The sequence below is a fragment of the Dryobates pubescens genome, chromosome 5 (assembly GCF_014839835.1).
Source record: "Dryobates pubescens isolate bDryPub1 chromosome 5, bDryPub1.pri, whole genome shotgun sequence".
Taxonomy (NCBI): domain Eukaryota; kingdom Metazoa; phylum Chordata; class Aves; order Piciformes; family Picidae; genus Dryobates; species Dryobates pubescens.
Window position 1 is genome coordinate 10,089,151 of NC_071616.1, and position 24,351 is coordinate 10,113,501.

The following is a 24,351-nucleotide window of genomic DNA, read 5'->3' on the forward strand; positions in this document are numbered from 1 at the left end:
CAAGGGCTTGCAGCCAGACCCAGCCAACACACAAGCAGCCTCTATGCTTACAAACAGAAACCCCATGTAAAGGTTCTTCTTGAGCCTGTCCTCACCCCATGAGCCCAAAGCAGACTTGGACACCACTCAAATCAGAGCAACCAGATTTTGTTGTTGAGCAGGTGCTCTACTCGCATGTTCAAGCATCTTGCTTAACTCAGGCCAAGTTTCACCCTCACCATCTCAATGCTGCTTGGGAGGCGTGTTAAAATAAAACCCAACCAAAGCAGCAGCTGGTGGTGCCCAGAAAGCACATGTAAAACATGGTGACCATTACAAATGTGAAAAGAAAATAGTGTCTGTGCCGTAGTTAGAGGCCATGTGAGAGTGAAAAGAAGCTGAAATCCAGATAGAAGGGAGTACTGTGTATTGCCAGTGCCTCTGTAGAAGACATTTGTGCACTTTCACCCAGCATACTTGGAGTCTAGCTTCATGGGCTTCAGTTAGTGGGTAAATTACCATCTGTTTTTTAGCATGTCTGTTTCAAGGTAGGTGGTAAGAACCTTGACACCTAGTGGCGTCCCCTAGGGATCAGTGCTGGGCCCCATCCTGTTTAATATCTTCATTGATGATCTGGATGAGGGGATTGAGTCAGTCATCAGTAAATTTGCAGATGACACCAAGTTGGGAGCATATGTTGATCTGTTAGTGGGTAGCAGGGCTCTGCAGAGGGACCTTGACTGGCTGGAGAGATGGGCAGAGTCCAACAGGATGGCATTCAACAAATCAAGTGCCGGGTGCTGCACTTTGGCCACAACAACCCCATGCAGCACTACAGGCTGGGGTCAAAGTGGCTGGAGAGCTCCCAAACAGAGAGGGACCTGAGGGTGCTGATAGACAGCTGGCTGAACATGAGCCAGCAGTGTGCCCAGGTGGCCAAGAAGGCCAATGGCATCCTGGCCTGCATCAGAAATAGTGTGGCCAGCAGGAGCTGGGAAGTCATTGTGCTCCTGTACTTAGCACAGGTTAGGCCACACCTTGAGTACTGTATCCAGTTCTGGGCCCCTCAGATTAGGAAAGATGTTGAGTTGCTGGAACGTGTCCAGAGAAGGGCAACGATGCTGGGGAGAGGCCTCGAGCACAAGCCCTATGAGGAGAGGCTGAGGGAGCTGTGGTTGTTTAGCCTGGAAAGGAGGAGGCTCAGGGGAGACTTTACTGCTCTCTACAACTACCTGAAAGGAGGTTGTGGCCAGGATGGGGGTTGGTCTCTTCTCCCAGGCAACCAGCACCAGAACAAGAGGACACAGTCTCAAGCTGCACCAGGGGAAATTTAGGCTTGAGGTGAGGAGAAAGTTCTTCACAGAGAGAGTTGTTAGGCATTGGAATGTGCTGCCCAGGGAGGTGGTGGCGTCACCATCCCTGGAGGTGTTCAAGAGGGAATTGGACGTGGCACTTGGTGCCATGGTCTAGTAGTCCTGAGGTGTTGGGTGACAGGTTGGACTTGATGATCTCTCAGGTCTTTTCCAACCTTGTTGATTCTGTGATGTTCAGTACCAATGCCATTGTGTGTGTTCAGTACTAAATGCATTACAGGGTCTAGTGGCTTCCAGGAGTGTGGCTTAATCCCAGGCAGGATCAGAGCTGTCAGCCCTCTCTGACTTCTCCTTGGGTTTTCTGTCCTCTCTTCCAGTGTTCCTCTTAAAAGGTAACATCTCAGTCCCTGAGCTGCTCTTCTCTAATGGAGCTGGCTGAAAAATGTCACCTGCTTTTATAAGTTCATGGTCTACCAAGAACTGAAAATAGTGGTTTCTAAATTGATTTGAAGATGCCCTGCAAAAATGTAAGTTCAGAAGCAGAGAACCTAGTGTTGTATTCCCATAGGTATGGCACCCAGCATACACTGGGTCTCTTTTTATCTTTAGACACACAATGCTGTGCTCTGTATTTTATGTACAAAGGAAATTAAATGTACTTTTCTTTTTTTCTTTAAAAGATGAGATATTCATCCATCACCAGCTGTCAGTTCCTAATAATGTTGCCCAGAGAAGTGTTATCTGTGATTCAGTGGCTTTAGTGGACTATCTTTTATTGAACAGGGGACAGCAGAATAAAATTTCAGCTTAATACAGCTCTTTCCATACTCTCTCTGAATAAACAGAAGAAAAGAGCAAAGAGTCTTGGGTTCCAGGCTTGGGTTTGTTCTGTTTTATAGTAGATAGGGCATTTTAAGAAAGAAAAGGAAAGAAAATGAAAGTTGGGGGTGAGGGGAAGAGGAAATAAAAGAAGAAATGTAGAAAGGAAAAAGCTTAGGGACAAAAATAGTAATAGAAAACACAGTGTTCTTTCTGACTGGTCCCTCTGGATAGAGTAGGGAAGGAAATTGTTTCTGTATCAGGCAAAAATGTTTGAGCTCAAAAAATACTCAAGTCAGAATGAAAACTCAAGTCTAATATTTTGCAAGACAGTGGTTTTAGAAATACCTTTTTGGTTTGGTTTTTTTGGGTGAACTCCAATGTTTTCATAGAATCATAGAATCAACAACATTGGAAAAGACCTCAAAGATCATCAAGTCCAACCTGTCACCCAACACCTCATGACTACTAAACCATGGCACCAAGTGCCACGTCCAGTCCCTTCTTGAACACCTCCAGGGATGGTGACTCCACCACCTCCCTGGGCAGCCCATTCCAATGGCTAACAACTCTCTCAGTGAAGAACTTTCTCCTCACCTCAAGCCTAAATTTCCCCTGGTGCAGCTTGAGACTGTGTCCTCTTGTTCTGGTGCTGGTTGCCTGGGAGAAGAGACCAGCCCCCTCCTGGCCACAGCCTCCCTTCAGGTAGTTGTGGAGAGCAATAAGGTCTCCCCTGAGCCTCCTCTTCTCCAGGCTAAACAACCCCAGCTCCCTCAGCCTCTCCTCATAGGGCTTGTGCTCGAGGCCTCTCCCCAGCCTTGTTGCCCTTCTCTGGACACATTCAAGAGTCTCAATGTCTTTCTTAAATTGAGGGGCCCAGAACTGGACACAGGACTCAATTTGTGGCCTAACCAGTGCTGAGTGCAGGGGCAGAATGACCTCCCTGCTCCTGCTGGCCATACTATTCCTGATGCAGCCCAGGATGCCATTGGCCCTTTTATTTTCAAGTTTTCCCATTCTTGATTCTTTTTCCTCAGGTGAGCTTAACTTCAGAAATGAAAACTCCCCATTGATCTTATCAGTGTGGGTTTTCACTTAAAAGACTGTTAGCACAAAGTGTCTCAACAGTTCCCAAAACTGCACAAGAAGCATTCTCAGTAAGGGGAAAGATCTGTCAAAGCAGATCACTCCCAGTGAACAAGCTGCCAAATGTCAATCAATCAGATTGAAAAAAGCAAAAAGAAAAGAAGAGATCCAAGCAGGGATCTTTCACCATCGGTACCAGTGAGTTCCTTCATTAACTGGGGAGTGCTGATCCTGCTCTCTGGAGAGCGTGTGACTGCACAGCTCTGTGGCTGTGTGCAGCAGCGTGCTCCCCCCAAAGGGGTGCACACCTGCATTCTGGAAGTTGCACACTTTCAATTTAACAGGATTTTGCTGCTCAACAATCCCAAAGAGAAGACCTACCCCTTACTGCATCAAGTATTCTGATATCCCAGTCAATGACCGGGCCCAGGTGAACCTCCTGAGATTCAACAGGGTCTTGCACCTGGACCAGAACAATCCTCACTAGCAATATAGGCTGGGGGAGGAGGTGATAGAAAGCAGCCCTGTGGAAAAAGGCTTGGTGCTGATGGATGAGAAGCTGGACATGAGCAGACAATGTGTGCTTGCAGCCCAGCAGGCAAATCACATCCTGGGCTGCATCAAAAGAAGCATTGCCAGCAGATCCAGAGAGGTGATTCTACCACTTTGCCTGGAGTTCTGCATCCAGGTCTGGAGCCCTCAATACACTAAGGACATGGACTTGATGGAGAGGGTCCAGAGGAGGGCCACAAAAATGATCAGGGAGTTGGAGCACCTCTACTACAAAGACAGGCTGAGGGAGCTGGGGTTGTTCAGCCTGGAGTAGAGAAGGCTCTGGGGAGACCAAACAATGACCTTCCAGCACTTGAAGGGGACCTACAAGAAGGATAGACAGTTTGCAAAGGCCTGTAGTGATAGGATGAGGGGCAATGGCTTCAAACTAGAGAAGAGTAGATTTAGATTGGATGTTAGGAACAAGTTCTTTAGCATGAGGGTAGTGGAACACTGGAATAGATTGCATGGGGAGGTAGTTAAGGCCCATCCTGGAGATATTGAAGGTGAGGCTTTACAGGGCTCTGGGCAGCCTGACCTAGGATGCCTCTGCTTACTGCAGAAGGGGTTGCACTAGAAGACCTTTAGAGGTCCTTTTCAACCCAGACCATTCTACAATTCTATGATCTTTTGAGGTCCCTTCCAACACCTAACATTCTGTGATTCTAACACATGCTCTCTATTATCCCCTCTCCTTTCCCAAAGGGAAGACAAGGGGAATAAGGAAGAGAGATGGTGGATTAGTAAAACTTAAACAGCTTTAATGAAAAGGATAACAATAAAATGAAATACATGCAAACATATTCAAAATATTGAGCCCAAATCCCCTGATGGCACTGTCACCTCTGATGCTGTGGGCAGGCACTGGGGAAGTCCCAGACTCAGCGACAGGGGGGAACCAGATTCAGGAGCTGGATTCTGAAGCTGGAGTCATGATTGAAGGTAGAATGGACAGTCTCCCTTCAGTGCTAGCTGTTGGAGAAGAGAGTTTGACCCACCTGTGGAAGTGGACACTGCACAAACATGTTGCTGGCTTCAGAAAGTGCCATCGCTTAGAACAGACTGACCTGAAAGTAAAATCACTGAACAGAATTAGTTATGTTCTGACTCATACCAGGCCCATTTGAAGTGACTATAGTCAATCTAATTTGGGAGTCATGCCTTTACCTTTGTTTGGCTGTCTGCCCCACTGCAGATTTTTTTCTTCCCTTGCAAACATCCTGACTGGGCTGCAGCTGTGACTGAAGTTAAGCCACATACTCTCGGCACAGAAGTCTGAACTTGCACATTTCTTTTAGCAGGCATTTGGGTCTGTGTGCTTTCTGTGCAGGGCAAACATCCTTATCAGCTCTGCTGGAATAACAAGCAGCAAAATCCTATCTTTTTATTTTTATCATCCTTTAAATCCAGATAGAATAGAGTAGAATTAATCAGGTTGGAAAAGACCTTTGAGATCATCGAGTCCAGCCTATCATCCAACACCATCTAATCAACTAAACCATGGCACCAAGCACCCCATCCAGCCTCTTCCTAAACACCTCCAGTGATGGTGACTCCACCACCTCCCCGGGCAGCCCATTCCAATGGCCAATCACTCTTTCTATGAAGAACTTCTTTCTAACATCCAGCCTAAACCTCCCCTGGTGCGGCTTGAGACTGTGTCCTCTTGTTCTGGTGCTGGTTGCCTGGGAGAAGAGACCAGTTGCCACCTGTCTACAACCTCCCTTCAGGGAGTTGTAGAGAGCAATAAGGTCTCCCCTGAGTCTCCTCTTCTCCAGGCTAAGCAGCTCCAGCTCCCTCAGCTTCTCCTCATAGTGCTTGTTCTCCAAACCCCTCCCCAGCTTTGTTGCCCTTCTCTGGACACACTGCAGCAACTCAACATCTTTCCTAAACTGAGGGGCCCAGAACTGGACACAGGACTCAAGGTGTGGCCTAACCAGTGCTGAGTGCAGGGGCAGAATGACTTCCCTGCTCCTGCTGGCCACACTGTTCCTGATACAGGCCAGGATGCCATTGGCCTTCTTGGCCACCTGTGCACACTGCAGGCTCATGTTCAGCCTACTATCAACCAGTACCCCCAGGTCCCTCTCTGCCTGGCTGCTCTCCAGCCACTCTGACCCCAGCCTGTAGCACTGCATGGGGTTGCTGTGGCCAATGTGCGGAACCCGGCACTTGGATGTGTTCAATCTCATGCCCTTGGACTCTGCCCATCTGTCCAGCCCGTCAAGGTCCCTCTGCAGAACTCTCCTACCCTTAACAAATCCACTCCTGCCCCCAGCTTGGTGTCATCTCCCAATTTACTGATGATAGACTCAATCCCCTCATCCAGATCATCAATGAAGATGTTAAAGAGGATGGGGCCCAGCACTGATCCCTGGGGGACACCACTGGTGACTGGCCGCCAGCTGGATGTGGCACCATTCACCACCACTCTCTGGGCTCGGCCCTCCAGCCAGTTCCTAACCCAGCACAGAGTGCTCCTGTCCAAGCCAGGATCTGACAACTTGGCCAGGAGTTTGCTGTGGGGGACGGTGTCAAAGGTCTTGGTGAGGTCCAGGTAGACTACATCCACAGCCCTCCCCCACATCCACCAGGCAGTCACTTGATCATAGGAGATCAGGTTGGTCAGGCAGGACCTGCCCTTCCTAAATCCATGCTGGCTGGGCCTGATCCCTTGGCCATCCTGTAAGTGCTGTGTGATTGCACTCAAGATGACCTGTTCCATAATCTTGCCTGCCACTCAGGTCAGGCTGACAAGCCTGGAATTCCCTGGCTCATCCAACCGGCCCTTCTTGTGGATGGGCACCGCGTTGGCCAGCTTCCAGTCCTCTGGGACCTCTCCAGTGAGCCAGGAGTGTTGAAAAATGATGGAGAGAAGTCAAATGCAGTTTGATCAATTTTGTTCAAAAGTTCACCCAGGCCCTGATAAGAGGTTGGGTTTTTTTTGGGGGGTGGGGGGAAGGTTTAAAAGGGAGTCATAACAGGCAGCGTTTTGCAGCTTGGTTTAGGGGAGGTATTGCAGAGGATCAGCTGGGAATATTCAGGGTGTGTTTCAGTTTAGCTAAACCCCTCTATATTTTAAATAATCAGCAATTTAAATGTGTAAAATGTTTGTTGAATGTTGATTTTTACTCTGTCTTCCACAACCAGCACAGACCTCTTATGTTAAGTGATCTGGGGTTTGTGACTAGTCCAAGCTATTCAGACTTCGCAACAATAAAGCTGTTGGTGGGAACCTCTACTTTCTATGGCCAGACCCAGCTGGCTCGTCAGGGGTTTTGAATACCAGGAAGAGGAGGAGGAGACTTTTACCTCATCTCTTTCATCCATTCAAGAAGATTTCATGCCCCTGTAATTAACTATTCACAACAAAAATCCAACCTCAACCAGCCTTGGTCCCTTGAAGCTACACAGGGCTGTGCAATGTTACCTGACAGGTCCATTTTCCTAACACTATCTTAAAAGTGCAGATATGATTTCCTGGCAAAGCCAGATTTGCATGTTAGTGCCTTAGACTAGTCTCACTAACTTGATAGCCTCCTCTGCATGTATTGTAGCATACACAAGCCTCCCAGTTATTTATCCCTGAGGTGTCTGTTTGTTTTCCCCTCATCTTCTTTGTTAGCAGTAGAAAGATGCACAGGATTTTCTACAGCTCCCTAAGGTTGAAACATCAGCAATTCTTCTCCCCAAAAGGACATTCTCTTTTTAAACAATGGCAAACTATCTGCTTTTACTGCCACATATTCTGTACAGTCTTTCTGCATTTTCTTTTCTGTGTGTTCAGGTAATGCCAAGAAAATATGGGGAGAACAGGTGTTAGTTCTCCTCTGTGCTCTCTGTCTGGAGACACTGTGATTTAAGAACTCCTGCAGCAGTGGACCAAAGCATTTCTGTGCCTTGTTCTTTTGTCCTTGGGGAAGTTTTTTTGTGGCCCTCAGGTGATTCATCACTCTGCTTTCTTTGCATGAAGAGGTATCACAGTATCACAGTATCACCAAGGTTGGAAGAGACCTTGAGGATCATCGAGTCCAACCTGTCTCCACAGACCTCATGACTAGACCATGGCACCAAGTGCCACGTCCAATCTCCTCTTGAACACCTCCAGGGACAGTGACTCCACCACCTCCCTGGGCAGCACATTCCAATGACGAACGACTCGCTCAGTGAAGAACTTTCTCCTCACCTCGAGTCTAAACCTCCCCTGGCGCAGCTTGAAACTGTGTCCCCTTGTTCTGGTGCTGGTTGCCTCGGAGAAGAGACCAACCCCTTCCTGGCCACAACCACCTTTCAGGTAATTGTAGAGAGCAATAAGGTCACTCCTGAGCCTCCTCTTCTCCAGGCTAAGCAACCCCAGCTCCCTCAGCCTCTCCTCATAGGGCTTGTGCTCAAGGCCTCTCCCCAGCCTTGTTGCCCTTCTCTGGACACATTCAAGAGTCTCAATGTCCTTAAATTGAGGGGCCCAGAACTGGACACAGGACTCAAGGTGTGGTCTACCCAATGCAGAGTCCAGGGGCACAATGACTTCCCTGCTCCTGCTGGCCACACTATTCCTAATGCAGGCCAGGATGCCATTGGCCTTCTTGGCCACCTGGGCACACTACAGAGGTGTAGCAGAAGGTCTGAAATTTGGAAACTACGTAATGCTGTCAGGCCTCTTGTGTGTTGCCATGCTGCTGTTAAAGCTGGATGTGCATGACAGAGACAGACAGACATATTTGACAGCCCCAGAGACTGCATTCCCTTCTGTGCCCACGCAATGGAGAGCTGGAGCACAGTATCCCTTTGCAGTCACTGCCTTGCCAAGGTGGGGACTTGCCGAGGATCACCTCTGAGGGATGAGGATGGTTGTGGCAGCAGGAACTGGCTCTGTGTGGTGATTGCCTGCTCAGGTTACATGGAAGAGAATTCCTTTTTCTATCCATGCATGTGCTATCTCCACAGAAGTCAAATGTCTATGCAAACAAAGCACATGCAGTCATCACTTCATTCAAAAGTAGATGCTTACCAAGGTGGGTATTGAATTGTGCTCCACCACTTCTTCCTTTCCACTGATCACGAAAGGCACTTCCACGACGAGTTTTGATCATTTTGCCTTTTAAGCCTAAGCCTAGCTTTGGAAGATCTGGATCCCGAGGAGTCTCCTTATTTAGCAAGCAGTCTGAGAAACTCCACTTCTGGATTTCATGGAAGTTAAGGAAAAAATCTTTGGATGGATGCTTGCAAAACCAGTGAGGGCCTGTGTTCCTCTGCTACTGCCCCCAGGCTTCTCTCCCTGAACCCTCTGGGACAGTGTTATGGCACTGTAAATGGGTGTGAAAATTAGGGCATCTCTGATATTGCCAGAATTGTAAAGTTTATTATTTCTTTCTCTTGAAAAGCTGGTGAGCTTCTTGACAGAAATAAAGATTATCTCAGTAAACTATTTTTACAATGATCAGCAAATATTTTACTGTGTCACACTGGTGTTTAGACAGAAATTGCAATCCCAGCGTTGCCTACTACAGAGGTAATATATCTAAGATGCCTTTTTGGATCAGGGAAATCATGGCACAGACAAGGGGAAGTCATGCTATAGGCTTTCTTGGGCAGCACTGAAGGCAGTCCTGCCTGATGGATTAAGTAAACTACTTCAAAAGCAAAGTTTTGCTTGGACCATCCTTCAGCCAAAGCTCCTGTTGTATGGGCAATAAGGACAGAGGATCCAGAGTCTTCTCTGAAGTCAAGAGGGAGCAATAGAAAGATATTTTCTGCTGTGAAAGATAACCTTGTGTACAATAAGGGCATGGACAGTGTGTCAGGAAACTGTCCCAGTGAGACTACTTTATTGATGCTGCCTCAGGTTGCCTGTAACATGTGAAACAGCGTTATTTCTACAGCAGGGAACTGGCACAGACCTTTCAGGATTATGTATTAAGAGCAGCAAGTCAAATACTATCTGCCTAATGTGATAAATTCTAAGTATTATTCCAAAGAGGTTTGCCTGAATCTCCTCTGCCAAGCACATAGAGGCAGCTGCCAGTTGCTTTTATCCTCAGTCCCCTTCCCATTATTGCTTCTTGGCCTTTTGGCTAAGATCAAGTGTAGTATCAGTTGATGTCTTTGGGGACTCTATCCTGCCCTGGCAGCAGGCTGGGCTCGGTGACCTCCTAGCTCTTTTCCATCTGTAACTGCTGTAATTCCTGCTCTTTACAAGACCTGGCAGCTTTTAGAAGCCAGGTCCCCTTTAACATGCCTTGCAAGTACAGCTGAGGTGCATTACCCTGCATTGCTTCTGTTTCAAAAGGCAGGTGGGCCTCAGCTTTCTAGCCTGGGAGAAATTGTGATGCAGCTGGAGGGCTTAGCTCCCTTCTGTTGAAGGCCAACATAAGCCCATCTATGTGTAACAGGAGATTCTTTCCTTTTTTAGTTTCTTTAATGTTTGGAGGAAATATGAACCAGAAATCGTTGGAAGAAGAAAAGAGAGGTAAGTCTTTTGGGAGCTTTGCACTCCTGCATCAGTGGGGCTTTAAGGGCAGGAAAAAAACATCCCTTAGACAGGAAAACTTGAAAATGCTATGCTCCACTGTTCATGTTTTTATGGTTTTGGTAGTTGTAAACTTCCTAGATATGAAGCTCACAATGGGTACTGTAATTGCCAGCCAGAATTAGTGCCTGAGGACCTTATGTAATCCTGGCTTTTATGCACAGATCTATTAATTTGCAATGAAAAAGAGTTTGTTGGGCAGTTAGACCTGGGGGGGAAATGCTGATGGCCCAGATAAAAACCTTTGAATGCTACTTTGTCTGGGAGTTTGTTGGAACACTTTTTTCAATGCTTTGCCTTCCTGACCCATTCTAACTACTGTGATAGAAGATGGGTGATGTAATGTAGGTGGCACCTCCCTTCCTTCCCAGTTTAAACTGCTGCAGTTGCAGACTCATAGAATCAGCAAGGTTGGAAAAGACCTCAAAGATCACCAAGTCCAACCTGTCACCACAGACCTCATGACTACTAGACCATGGCACCAAGTGCCACGTCCAGTCCCCTCTTGAACACCTCCAGGGATGGTGACTCCACCACCTCCTCAGGCAGGCCATTCCAATGGCTAACAACTCTCTCAGTGAAGAACTTTCTCCTCACCTCCAGCCTAAACTTCCCCTGGTGCAGCTTGAGACTGTGTCCTCTTGTTCTGGTGCTGGGTGCCTGGGAGAAGAGACCACCCCCCACCTGGCTACAACCTCCCTTCAGGTATTTGTAGAAAGCAAGAAGGTCTCCCCTGAGCCTCCTCTTCTCCAGGCTAAACAATCACAGCTCCTTCAGCCTCTCCTTGTAGGGCTTGTGCTCAACCACCAAGTGAGGAACTCTCAAGCAACTGATTTTGGCCAGACATCTGTGTGCATTTTTCTGTTGAGCTTTTCCTTCAGAGCAGACCCTTGGTTTGATTTCTGTGGTGGACCTCCCTTGGGGATTCTATGGAACAATTCCATCATGCATGGGAGTTTTGGGGCTTTTCTTGGAACAAGAAATCATATATATTATTTCTGGAAGAAACCATAAAATGATAGAGGGGGAACCCTTGTGGGTAACTCAAATAGAGGACTTCTACTCCAGCATTCCTACATCAAACCCAGTAACTACAGAGTGTTTCCAGTCACTGTGTTGGCAGAGATCACTTAAAAACCCCACCCTTGTGACTGTAGCTGCCCTTTGTAGAGGAGTTACATGGAGGATGCTGTGAATTTGTCTTCCACCCAGGGAGGGTTGGCCAGGTATTACTCTAAAAAGCTTTAGGGCTGGCATCAGCCAGGTCTATGCCCCTTGATGTAGGGGCAGCTATAGGAGACTTCTGCTGCAGGAAATCTCTGGCAGGCTTGTGTAGGAAGGCAGCAACGTCTTCCAGAGTCTCCATTTCTCATTCTTGTCTCAAAGATCTGTCTGGTCTAGCAACACAAGTTGTGGGAGGCCAGGTTATGTTCACTGTCTCTGGCTGCTATTTTTGGTATGTGATTTTTTTTTTCCCTATTTTGCTTGGCTGGGTGTAGAGGGAGTGTTGCTATGCTTTAGGGAACACTGCAATTAGATTCACTCAAAACAATCATGATTATTAATTATGACTGGCTTGTTACTAAAAAAGGAAAAGGTAGAAATAAATAATAAACCATGGTTACTTGGAAGACAATCTCTGTCTCTCTCTCTCTGTCTCTTTGAAGAGCTTTGAACAGACCTAGGAGCATTTGGATGCTCCTTAGGGGACAGCAAAGCCCTCATTTCCATACGTGGCAGCGAGCCTTGCTCCAGTGTGAGTAATCTGATGAGGTTTTTGACACAAGAACCATCTTTACCAGTTGGTGACCCTTGTTTGGTAAATCCCAGAGAAATGCAGCAGCTGGGCAAATCTCAGCTGTGTTCCAAATAATTAGCAAAAGTATTTGAATCAATAATGGCAGGAAAACCACTAAACCAAATCAGGGGAAAAAAATAACTGAATATGTTCGGTCAAGTGAAATCTGTTTACTGAGAAGAGCTCCTGTCTCCCTGTGGGTATGTGGCCTCAGGCCTGTAATGTGTAACAGAATCTGTTCCTACCTAAAATCCCACCTCACTGGCCCTTTAGAAGCTGAACTAGAGAAGTGCCATGCAAGCTGCTGGCCCTGTTTGCCAGGCTCTTGCTCCTCCCAGTGTCATGGTGGGGGATGCCATCATGCTAGGAAATGGTGCTGACCTGGGAAGCTGCTGCTTCACGCTGCTGCTGAGATAGGCAATAGCAGTGAGCATGCACAGAAAGGTCTGCTGGGAGGGCAGGGCACTGTGGGCTGCTCAGTGAAAGAAAACCATCTGTTGTCTTCAAGTTTCTGTAGAAATGGAGTTTGCCATGCAAGAAGGGCCTGCCATTATTGGTGACAGTCTCACGGGTGCCACAGCTTGGTGCCTTGGTTGTGGAAGGACTGCTTCACTCATGAATTTGGCTTCCTGTGCAGGGTTGGAGAGGCTGTGATGCCCTATCCTTGTGGCAGCAGCTCTGCAGAATGTCTTTGGAGCCTTTTTTGATATACATAAATACATCATTGTATCACAGAATGGTTTGGGTTGGAAGGGACCTTCAAAGGTCATCTAGTCCAAACCCCCTACAGGGAGCAGGAACATGTTCAACTAGACCAGGTTGCTCAGAGCCCTGTCCAACCTGACCTTGAATGTTTCCAGGGGTGGGGCTTCTACCACCCTCCTTGTAGAAAATATCTTCCTTATTTCTAGGTGAAGCTCTTTAAACCCATCACCACTTATCCTGCAACAACAGGCCCAGTTGCCCCCATCTTTCTTATAGGCCCCCTTTAAGGTTGCAATTAGATATCCCTGGAGTATTATATATTATCTACACAGGAGCATATACATATATTATATATACATAAAATATATATTCAGTTTGCTTTTTGCCTTCTTTTTTTCATTCATGGGAGCTAAAAAGCTGTTTCAGTTGCTTCAAGCATCTATGAAAGTGTTTTTAGTTTAAAGTTGCCTCTAAGAGTAATGAATTCTTTCATCCTGTAATCAAAACAGAAGGTCATCTTCTCTCTGGTTAATTCTTCTGGAGAGGTAACTCATGCTTTTGAGTTTACTAAGGAACTTCCTTTCATGTTCCTAAAGGAGTAATTCATTAGCCCTTAACACAGATTTTATACTTAAATGATTTCTGGTCAGTAACTAGGACATAAATTGGGTGTGCTCATTTTCACAAAATCACCAAAGTTGGAAGAGACCTCAAAGATAAGTCCAACCCATCACCACAGACCTCATGACTAAACCATGGCACCAAGTGCCACGTCCAATCCCCTCTTGATCACCTCCAGGGATGGTGATGCCACCACCTCCCTGGGCAGCACATTCCAATGGCTAACAACTCTCTCTGTGAAGAACTTTCTCCTCACCTCCAGCCTAAACTTCCCCTGGTGCAGCCTGAGACTGTGTCCTCTTGTTCTGGTGCTGGTTGCCTGGGAGAAGAGACCAACCCCCACCTGGCCACAACCTCCCTTCAGGTAGTTGTAGACAGCAATAAGGTATCCCCTGAGCCTTCTCTTCTCCAGGCTAAACAAACCCAGCTCCCTCAGCCTCTCCTCATAGGGCTGTGCTTGAGGCCTCTCCCCAGCCTCGTTGCCCTTGTCTGGACATGTTCAAGAGTCTCAATGTCCTTCTTAAACTGAGGGGCCCAGAACTGGACACAGTACTCAAGGTGTGGTCTAACCAGTGCTGAGTACAGGGGCACAGTGACTTCCCTGCTCCTGTGCATGAAGATATCTTCTCCATCTAAGCTTACTATGAAGTTATATGAGGCTTGCATCTTGCTACAAAACATCCACCTCAAAAGGGTTTTCCAACGTGTAAGTGGAAATGTCTGGTTTTATGCTCATCAATAATTCAGGAACCACAGGTGTGGTTAAAATGCTTCCAGTTATCCATTTCTCCTTATGCAATTTTTGGAATGAAGGCTATGGGATGCTTATTAGAAGAAGTGCCTTTCAGTAGCCCTGCACTTTTCTGTGTGCAAATTTTTTCTCCTGAAAGGACAATGAAATGCCAGAGTCAGCCCCTAACAATAATCCTGAGTAGAAACATTTGCGTTTCCTTAATCTTCCTAATACAGAAGGGTTTCACAGAATCTGTTGCTGAAGGTAAAGCTTTCCCTTTAACAACTGAGGTCTTGTACCAGGCTTACGTGTCCTGGTTTTAGGTAAAAATAACCATGTTGCTGGTTTTTCTTCCCTTTTTAATCCTCTGCTCTCGAGATTTGTTGCCTGCCATTTACAGCATTTGCAACTTGCAATTAAAGTTTCTATTTTAAACACCTAAGGCACAAGCAGGAATTACTGTAACTTAGTATTTAGCTCTGCCTTTCAACCAATGGAAGAAGCTAAAACAAAAAAGCGTTTCAGATGTGAGGTAAAAGGATTTAAAGCTGCAGAAAGTTCAGAGTGGCCTAATGTTAAACAAACAAAAAAAACACCCCAAAACCCTGTCATTTTGTTAAATAATTCCTTATTAGTTTGAAGAGCAACCCTGCAGAAAGTCTGCCTGATATAATCCATAGGCTGATTTTTTTTTGGTAGCAGAATTGCAAGTATGTTGAGCATTTGAAGCAAGAAGAGCTTCACATTTGCATGATTACCTCTTTATTATCTAAACCCCCCTGGACATTCACCTCCGGTCTGGAATGATTCTATGTAGCTAAGAGCTGAATTCCCTGGTAGGACAACTGATCCAGCCTGTGCGCTGGTCCCCAGGCCCCTCTCTCCCCAGGGCCCCCCAGGAGCAGCAGGCAGTTGGCAGGGGTTTTGTGGTGCTTGCCTACTGGGAGGCTTGCGTTTCCATGGAGCGCCCTGCTGCTGCGCGTGTGAGGAACCCCAGCTCTCCCTGCTGTATACTCAGTGCTACAGCAAGGAAGGGGCTGTGAGGACCTCGGAGAGCAGCTAAGGTGGCCAGCAGCATGGGAGGTGTGGTTACATTTAAGGGCTAGACCTTTAAGGAGTCTGGCTGCTGCAAAGATGGGCAGGGGAAAGTCTCTTTCCCTTGCTAGGCTGGGGAGTGCTAACTGATGGCCATCCAAAGAACTAGACTAGGGCCAAGGTTTGAACCTTGGCTGTTAGTGTTGTATGAAGGAAGGACATAATGAAAACCAAGAAATGGTCTTGTTCCCCCTCAAATGCCTTTTGGATTAAATAATTGTTTGTTGGCTAGCAGGAAAGCTAGAAATGCTGTCCCACCAGAGATGGGGGAGCGGGATGAAAGCCTGTGTGTATTTTTAGCACCCTTTGTAATCGTGTCACCTTTTAAAATGAAAGCACCAGTGCATTAGAGCGGAGAAACTGGGAGAGGACGTGTTCTACCGAGGGAAATGTCATGCTCAGAGTGGATTGACTGAGTCACACATTGACTGAGTGATATTGGTGCTGTCCAGGGCAGACTCATCTCCTCCCTGCTGCATGCTTCCTCCCCCTCCCAGCTCTTCAGTTTCATTTTGCTTCCTCCTTCATACATCTCTCCCCAGGTGATTCCACCCTCCAAACTACACCCAGCTGGAATGAAACCCAGCACATGCAAGATGCTTTGGGATGTTCACCCAGAGTGGTACCCAGGGGGTAGGCAGGCCTGGCCAGGTGCCATTGCATGCCTTGATGGAAGCTAATCAGCAATGCCTTTTTCGTTTATCTTTTTGCCGAAGAGAAAAGCAGATCTAACGCAAGGAAGAGAGGAGGGCATCTGTTCAGCAACGAATGTTTATTTGCTGTTCACCTCCAAAATGCCAGTGAGCATTTGTGTTGTCTAGTGAACTGACTGTTGGCCTTGGAGAAATTACTGATGCTGCTCTTGAAAGAAATTGTCCCTTACTTGCTAAGGAGATGGAAAAGATCTGCCACAGTTTCCCTCTGTACTTGTGGATAGATCATGTCATTGATCTGCTTTTCCCGCTGTCCTCACCCTTTGCCTAGCTTTCATAGGCTGGTGAGAAGGCAACAACTGCTTTCTCTGCATTTACACAATGCCCAGAGCAACGATCCTCTGCAGTGGATAAATTCCTTGGTGCTGTTAGCATGCAGCTCAGACTGCTGGAGGCCACTTGTAGCTATCCACCCTGTAACCCTGGCTCAACTCCAGCAGAGGCATGCAGGCACCAGAACTGGAGGACTGGCTTGCACTGTTCTTTTGGCATGTTATTCAGTGCCAAGTGGGAAGGTAAAGAAGCAGGAAGGATGCTACTGCTTGAGGAAGGTTGACTGTCACATGCCAGGCAGACGGGTCTCTGCGTCTTGGTGAAGGTGCCATCTGTGGCTTGTGTGACCTTCTTTACTGAACAAGCTGGATGTGCATTGAGTGCTGTAATCCTTTAGATGGGTCCTGTTGTCCCAGAGCCTTGTTTATGTGCCTGAGAGTGGGAGGCAACTCTCACCTCTTTACCCTTCCTCCCTTGAGCATCACATTGAATCCCTTCTCCACTGTGCTGGCACCAGCAGAAGTGTGATGAATCTTCAGTGTGCCAAGACTTTGGTCTCATGTTTATGCTACCTCCCAGAAGATTAATCAAGCCATGGTGCTGGCTTTCTCCTCTCTCTCTCCTGTGCTTTCACTTGATGTACAGCTTCATGACTTGTCTGAAGGCAGAAATGGAAAACTTCATGTGAAGAGCATGAGGGCTCCCCGAGAGCAGCAAGCCCACCAGCACAGCAAGCAAACACCAGTGGAGGGAGCTGACCTGAGCTGGCAGGAGCTTTTTTTAGCACGATCAGAGATGGGGCAATATTTCAAAGGGTGAATGTGGCTTTAATAGATTCATTTTATTTTTTGTTTTTCCTAGGCATTTTCATTTTACCTGGCTGTTAATGACAACAATTTCTATTTGTCCAGCTCCCACCTAGGGATCTCCAAATATTTTTTCTAAGGCTGGAATGTCTGTTTTTCAACCTAGTTTTATAGACAGTGAAGCTAAGAAGTAGACAGGTTTGTGCAACAAACTCGTTGCAGTGCAGCTGTGCCAGGGTGAGAAGAGGTGAGCTGGCTGGCTGCTGGAGCTGTGCTGGCAGATGGAGAGGTGCAGAGTTGCTGGGGAGGCTTTAGGGCTGGCTGCTGCCGTGTGGGGTGGGGCTGGGCAGCCGCCCCCCAATTCTGCATCTGTCCCTGCCGTCCATCCTTTCAGTAAGAGTGGGTTATTCTCACTCTGAGTTGCTCTCAGAGATTTGGGATTGTACACATTTGGGGCATGGCTTTGTCTGCTTGTGTGCACACCAGTATGGTGCCTTGCTAAAGCATCCCCTGTGCCACCTAAGCAAGGCCTTTCCAGCTCCCCAGCAGGTCTTGGCCAAGTTAGAGAGCAGCCCTGCATGCATGCAGGCATTTGTTTTAGGGACTCACCCTTCAGTTAAAGAGGAATTACATGCTTAACTTACTAAATTACTCTTGGCTTTGCTGAAGTGTGTAGTTAGGAACTATGTACTCAAAGATAACCGTTTGTAGGTCTGGGGTTTGCTGTCCTGCTTCCATTTCCCTAAATTAGTTGTGCTCTTGTCTTGTTCTGCCTGAGCAATGTCTCTAGCCACTGGGATCAGAGGGTGGCAGAGACAAGTGAGATACAGACCCCCAGGAACACCTCATTGCTTTGGGAAGTTATCTCAAAACTTGGGAGCCTTTCAGGGGTCCAAATATAGCTGAAAAAAAGCTTATTTAAGTGTTATACCGGGCTAAATGCTGGCTGTCCTCCAACTCTAAGCCTTTCTTCAAGAGACCTTTCCCAGCATGGGTGGGTCGGCCATGGTTGTCCTTATCTCAGCTGCTGGCAGGGCTGTGTCGCAGAATCATGCCCTAGCTGAGGACTGCTTGGTGTTTAGCAAGCTCAGCTTTGCAGACTGAAGCCCTCCCATGCCTCCCCTAACAGTGCCTTCTCCAAATTGCTGTCCGTGTCCCAGGAGGACAGCACTGGGGCAACACAAGCTGTCCCTCCCTGTGGTTAGACCACTACTGAAGGCTATAAAAGAAGAGGGCTGACTGGCCACTGTGACCACAGCCTTCCACCAGAGACACCCATCTGCAGGATGAGGCCAGGAAGATCACTTTGCTGAGACATCCAGACTGCAGTAAGCAGTCTGCTCCTGAACAGCAAAGGGTCTGAAACCAGTAACAGTCATAGGCAAAGCCCAATGTCCGTCAGCTCCTAGATGCTGAGATACTGGTGTCTCCTCAGCAGTGCCTCTCAGAGGATGAGGTCCCCTAGCCCCCACACAATTTTGGCAAGCTTTGGCCTCCAGGATGAAACCAGCCAGAGGAAAGAGGTAGCTGTGCTCTGGACCGCACTGTACCAGTGGCTGGTTGGTTCCATCACTCAACGTTGGGCCCTGACTCTGTCCAGTTCTTGGCTCAGACCACACCTGTCTATGCAGATACCTTTAGGTCTACAGTCCCACAGCACCCTAAGAGCCTCCTCCTGGCCAAGTCCAATGATGGTGACTTCTCTTCATCTGCAGAAACATACTCCCCAGTCCTATTTGGATGTTGCCTTCCTCAGCTCCTGTCCTAAAGGAAGTGTCCTGGTTATGGCTTTGCTGTGCTCCCCCCGAGGTTTCCATTTCCATGGTGGATGGAGTGGCTCAGAGTGGTTTGTGAAGTTTTACAAAGATTTCCTTTGATCCTTGGGAGAAGAATAACTGTATGGTTTCTGGTACATACCCTTGCTTTCTGCAGGGTTTATTTTTCCTCTCCACTAAAGCAGGGACTAGCTTGGGCAATAATTTAGTGGTGTCACCTACAGGACAGCTGGTATTTGAGAACCAAACCACTTACCTGTGATCATGCCTTTGGAACAGGCGCTCGCTCCAGCCTGCACCGAAAGGGAAGATCCCTGGCCCGCCAAAATGAGCGCTGCCTTCGGTGCCCCTGGACTAATTTGGCTCTTGCAGTAAAACTGAAAATGCTGTTTCCACAGATCAAACAGAGGCTTGCCTGCCCTCAGTGAGAAGTTTCCACTTCTTTTACATCTTTTTTTCCCCCCACTCCAGAGATCCCAGCGACAAACTTTGTGTCGCTTCAATGTATTTGTTCAATTCATCCTGCGCACTCAATTCAGTTTTCTACAGCTTTTAGCAGCTCTCTTGTTTGAACACAGCTTCATCCCACATCTCCTTCCTGCTCTCTCTGTAACTACCCAGGGGAAGGCAGGTTTGTGTTTGCCTTTGAAAGCAGCAGCTCTTTCCAAAGGCCTGCCCATCACATGGCTGTTTGGCAGCTGAACCCTCTGCCGTAGCTCTTCAGGTTTTTTTTCACAGAGGCGCCTCCTCATCTCTGATCTTCTGATAGCAAATGTTTCCTTTCATGTCCTACATCAAGGCTGGTGCTTTGGCCTCCTATCCCATTTGCTCCTCTCTTTTAATGCTGTGCCAAGCATATTAATGTCAGGCAGTGCTGCCCTGGACCCTTTGGCATAACTCTGAGTGCAAAACCTTCCCTTTGCCCGCTTGGCCAGGGCTTTTCTGGGCTGGCTTCTTCCTGGCCCCTTGTTCATGCTGCATTGTTGGCACCATCAAAACCACAGCCTGGCTATTGTCCTATTTATTTTTCTCCAAGTCCTGTGTTCTTGGGCTCTGAGGAACCTGATCTAGCTGCAGGGAGGATGGACTAGTTGACCTTTAAATTTCACTTCCAACCCAAACCATTCTATGATTCTTAGGGATCCAGAGGGCTGGACTGATTTCTGGCCCAGTTGGCTCCACTGTGTCCGTCTCTAAATGCATCCTGCTGCTGTCTAGTGAGAAAGGCCTGTGGTCCAAGTACAGCATTTGGGACCTGAAGAGGGAAGGTGGCCCATGGAGCAAAATATCTGTTGGATGCAGACATGGGCAGGTTGACAATGGGGATTTTATTCCTGTTTATCCTGGTGTGACTGCACACAAGCCAGTTGGGCTGCTCTGTATGTGCCCTGGTGATCTGAAGTTTAGCTGTGGTGTTAGTGTGAAGCAGAAGCTGCTCATTGTCCACATCTCTAACGCATAGAAGGGGTTTATCCAACCTGACTAATGCCCTGCAACACATTACTGATGCCCAAGTGAGTAAGACAGGGGAAGATCTGGTCACTCTGCTTTACTGACAGCCCCCTTGGGCAGCTGGAGTACTGTGCAGTGTGACAGCTCTTGCTGGCTCTGGCTAAGCTGGTGATGAGTCACCTTGAGTGCCTGACTTCTTGATAAGTCCTGGAAAAAAACAGGGTAGTTAAATGCCAGCCAATGGGGAAAATTTTCAGCTGGGCTAAGTTAAAGTCACTCCATATAGCTGTCAGGGACCCTCAGCCACCAAACATCCACCTCAAGAGCTGGCTGGTGCGATAGCTCTTACCTGCAAAAGCTTTGCTGAGGTGAGGCTGGTAAGAGGGTCCAGAGCTTTTAAGGAAAGCCTGTTTTCACTCTCCTGAGACCTCATAGTTTGTCTTATTAGTGGGGCCAGGTAAGTAAAGTGAAGGGTTCAGTCTTCCTCTGCTTTTCAGAAATTCTGGTAAAGCAGCAGCTGAGAAAATACCTCAGTTTGTGTCTAATCTACAGTTCTTTCCAGCTCCTCAGTTGTCTCTTTAATCACTTTAAAAGCTGATAGGAATTATTGATTTCATTTACTCTCTGTTTATCTTGACTGATTCTTTATTTGGAAACCAGAGTCTTGAAATGCAGAAGAAAAGCAAGGCTCATCTCATGGGCTGGAACAAAAATGTGCTTTAGGGCATCTGAAATCTCTAAGAAGGCTTTGTATTTCCATGGGTTATGCTGAAATGCTGAGTCCCTGGCATGGAGGGGACCACAACCCACTTCTGTGCTGTGGAGAGGACCCTTGTGGTCTACTAGAAAGACCCTCTCTTGCTTATCGCCTGGATGTGCACTTTTCCAGCTTATCTGAGCACGCAGCTCTGGAGAACCACTCGGGAGGAAAGCTGCTGCCAGCATTTCTGCCTCTGCCCAGGTAGCTCCTGCCCCCCAGGGCAGGTCTCATTGGTCCTAACTGAGGCATAAGAGACAAACCATTTCCAGTTAGTGTTGCACAAGCTTCCCTTAGAACAGTCTTAGGAGTGGGTTTGATGGCCAGTCCTAAGAGCACCGAGGGGAAGCACCGTGAAGAATATGGTTGACCTTCTAACCTTAGGAGCAGTGAAAGACACCTTTCCAAGAGCTGTGCTCGACTACAAGATAAGTTACAGATGACCCACCTGAAGGAAATAAAAAGGAAAAGAATAATCTTCATTCTGGACAATCCTTGACCTACTTTTCCAGTCCTGTTCCTTCCCCATCACCACCCATCGCCTGTGAGAACACAATTTTTGCAAGGAAAATTGCTGTATGACTGATAATGGTTAAATGCAGTTTTCTTCATTGGATGCTTTAGAAAACATAAAGAACAGCTAAGTGCACAGACAGACTCTTGCATCCAAATGATTTACTGCTTTGCCTTTTATAGCTCTTGATTACATCAGGTTGCTGCATCAATATCTCATCTGTTACAGCCCAGCCTGATGGGCCAGCAAGGCAAGGAATATTATTGCTGGGTGGTTTTCCAGGTGGTGTAGCAATTAAAACAGCTTTCCAAGGGGGTGTAGTGCAGATTCCCCCAAAGCTGGGAAGCAATTTAAACTGATGCATGTTTAGATGCTTGTCCAAGCCATGAATCTGAAACAGAAATCACTGTTTTCGTAAGATATCGAGGCTACTTTGCTTAGGGATGGCTGTACTTGAGCAAAAACATTTCCTGTGTGTTTCACAGCACCCGTCTTTAATCCAAGGCTGCAATAGCTGTCTGTGGCAAGAGATGAGTGAGGACTGTAAATCAGGGTTTGGACTCCAAAACCTCTGGAATGCAAAGCTATTTGAGTCCAGCTCAGAAAGAGGTACCAACATCAATGCCTTTCTCCAGGCTGGGATTTACAAGCTTCCTCTCCTTCAAAATATCAGCAGGGTAAGATCCAGGACTTGATGCTTTAGTGCCACATCAATGTTTGGTTTTGCACATCACAAACTTCATGGTCCTTCTGGGAAAGCATCCTCCTGCCTTCCTAACAGTGGAGAGAGCACGTGATGGGATTTGGCTTTGCCAATCCAGCAAAGCCTGCAACACAAACAGGTTCCCAATGTTCTCACAGTTCCTGCAAGGCCAGATCCAAACCCACAAGAGGGTCTACCATGTAATAGAAAATCTACCCCCTGCCCTGCCCCCCTTCTGCCTTCCTCATCCCTTTCAGAAGGCAAATCAGCTTTTGCTGTAGGCTGCAGAAGGTGACAGAGTGAAGTTAACTGAGGTTATGTGTTATTTCTGCCATGGCACAGAGCAGTTGGAGCAGAGAGAAAGGGAGCAAGAGGGAAAGAGGCTCTATGCACTTTGAGAGGACTGTCCTCAGAGTGGATGGAAAAGGTGGGGCTACAAAAGCAAGTACTAAACCAGTTTGTCAGTGCCTTGGTGAAAGAGGCAGTAGTTGCGATCTTAAGTTCTGGACAACACAGAATGGGAGAGGCAGGGAGAAGAGAAGGAAGCTCCCTGGTGAAAAGCATTTCCATCAACAGTTCAATTTCCTACTGTTGCCAGAGCTTGTGCCTCATCCATGTACATCTCTAAATCAGATACACTTCATACTCCTGTTTGTTGGCTGCACACTAGGCACGACGAGTGATGGCAGGAAATTGAACACAGGACTGCATGTCTGTGGCTGCAGGGAATGTGATGGCATTCAGCAATCTGGCCAAGGGTCTCTTTCTAGTGCCTCTAAACCTCACTAAAATACAACATAGAACCTCAGATCCAATTTCCTGCTCTCCTTTGTCCTGGGTCAGAGCAACGGCCTGGCATTATCAGGTGATCCTTCATATTAAAACAAGGGGGAAGGAAAAACCACAGCAAAACCAAAATCTAATGCTTTGCAGTCTTTGAAGTGCTTCCCCTTTCATCCTTGCCCATAAAACTTTGATTTAGTTTTATATCCTGGCTCAAGGGTTTCTTTCTGTCCCAGTGCTGTGATCTGTTCAGTCCAATTTGGATGCTGGTGGAAACCAAGCACTACCTGCACCCACATGTGGCTCATGCTAGCCTTTCCTTCTGGACAGAGGTGAGGCTGGGGCTGTCACCCACTACCACCATCCCATGCCAGGGAAGCAGGAGAATTGTTGCTGCTCCAGGTAATCCCCTTCCCCTCTGCTTCATTAAATAATGACCAGCTAAAGTGTAATGCCAGGGTGGCCAGTGACCTTGTGCTGGGCTGGTGTGTGAAGGAGGCAGCCCTTGCGTGATGCAGGGAGCTTTCATGCATAATGCACTCTTCTCTTTGAGAGACTGACACAGTGCCAGTGGGACTGCAATAGCTTCCTTTCCAGTTCAGTGTCAGGAGCAAACCAATGACCTGTTTGTGGTCTTGCTTTTCAGTGGCAGACATCCAATCAGCAGCTGTCATTAAAAGCCTCTTGTATTCTGTGAGGGGGCTCCTGGCTGTCATGTTCTGGACAGAGTACGAATTGCATTCTGCTTCTGCAGGTTACTCTTGGAAGGTGTCAGAGGCAGTACGCTTTGTGTCCTGCCCTCTGTCACACTGCACTGCTCCTCCAGTCTCTTTAGCAGCTTCTATAGCGTAGTGTGGACTACAGTGTTCACAGGGACAAAGTTCCAGCTAATTCCCATAGGATCAGGCTTTGGTTTGATCTCATTGTAGTCTGTACTCTGCTGAAGCGACTTGAAGCTCTCTGCATCTCCCACTGGGCAGGGCAGTGCGGTGACACTGAGCTTGTCAGGACCTTGCAGCACTTGGCTGTCTCTAAATGCATTGGTTAAGGGAGAGGTCCTGCACTGGCAGGGGGGTGTGTGAGGACAGATTGTTCTTAGGTTCTCCAACAGCTCAGAGAAGGTTGCCCGAAGTTCGTGAGTTTTTGTTTTCTGTGTTGGTTTTACAAGGTGTGGAGACCTTTGATCTGGCCAAGGACAGAGCAATGCTCAGACAGTTAAGACAGTGCCTGGAGGCAGAGGTTGGGTGCTTGGTGCTTCACAGCTGGAGTATCCTTACTGCTACTGAGAGGTGACAAGAGCCTTTTCCAGGCAGCAGAGCCCTGGAGGAGTTTTCCACCTGTCTTATTT

The 24,351-nt window shown here is 47.5% G+C and overlaps 1 pseudogene; it reads left to right on the forward strand.

Annotated features, from left to right (window-relative positions):
- Positions 1 to 9,800: 9,800 nt before the first annotated feature.
- On the forward strand, positions 9,801 to 9,864 carry LOC128897273 (U2 spliceosomal RNA; annotated as a pseudogene).
- The last annotated feature ends 14,487 nt before the right edge of the window (positions 9,865 to 24,351 follow it).